We start from the raw sequence: 1,268 nt of genomic DNA on the forward strand, positions 1-1,268 counted from the left end.
GAAGAGGACGAGGTAGAGGAGGCCGTGGACGCGGTCAAGGAGGTGGCCGAACAGGTAATCAGAATTATGGCCAGCAGCAGCAGCAACAACAACAGTCCCAGAATCAACAACAACAACAACACGCAGGTGGAAGAGGCAGATTCAGAGGCAGGGGGAGTCAAAGAGGCCGTGGAAATTGGCAAAGGCAATATAATGATGCACGTGAATGCTATTATTGTGGTAAGCCTGGACATGTGCAGTCAGAATGTTATAAGAAGCAGGCTGACATGCAGAATGGGAAAGTGCAGCAAAACAACTATGCATCCTCAAGCAGAAATAATGAGGATAATGAGAGGTTGTTTGTTATGCAGCATGTCGTGAATGCCATGTCTGAAAATGTTGATGCAGCACAAAAAGATAATGTATGGTATGTGGATTCAGGTGCTTCGAACCACATGACGAGTCATGGGGAGTGGTTCAAGGAAATGAAAAACCCGGAAAGACCAGGTTTTGTGGAAACAGGGGATGACACTGCTCATCCAATTGCCCACGTTGGAGATGTGCCATTATCTATGCAGGATGGCAAAGTGAAGTACCTTGCAGATGTACTTCATGTACCGAACATAACAAAGAATCTGGTTTCAGTTGGCCAGATGATTGAGCAGGGTTTGCAGGTTCGGTTTAACCCTGATGGATGTTATGTTGAAGATTTTAAAGACAAGTGCAGGTTGGTTGCAAAAGGCAACAGAGTGGGCAGAATGTTTACGTTGGATGTAGACATGCCTGAAATGAGTGCTGCAATGTTTGCAAATGGTTCAGGAGTTGTTGCAGACACAGACATATGGCATAAAAGGATTGGTCATGTGAATGTGCAGAGATTGAAGTCTATGCAGACAAAAGGAATTGTGACAGGGCTGCCAAAATTTAAAGTGGAAGGTATGCAGAAAATCTGTGAAGCATGCCAATTTGGGAAGCAAACAAAGCATGTGTTTCCACGTAACAGATATGTGAGCAGAAATGCACTAGATGTTGTGCATTCAGATGTATGGGGTCCTACGAAGACCGTGTCTATGGGAGGCTGCAGGTACTATGTCACTTTCATTGATGACCACACAAGGAAAGTGTGGGTATATTTCATGAAGGAGAAGAGTGAGGTGTTCACTCACTTTCAGAATTTCAGATTTTTGGTTGAAAAGCAAACAGGAAAATATGTAAAGTGCCTAAGGTCAGATGGAGGGGGAGAGTACTTCTCCAATGAGTTCTCTGAATTTTTGAAGAAGAATGGAATT

Source organism: Cibotium barometz, unplaced genomic scaffold (genome assembly GCF_041138505.1).
Source record: "Cibotium barometz isolate CiBa-2024 unplaced genomic scaffold, ASM4113850v1 ctg200, whole genome shotgun sequence".
Classification (NCBI taxonomy): Eukaryota; Viridiplantae; Streptophyta; class Polypodiopsida; order Cyatheales; family Cibotiaceae; genus Cibotium; species Cibotium barometz.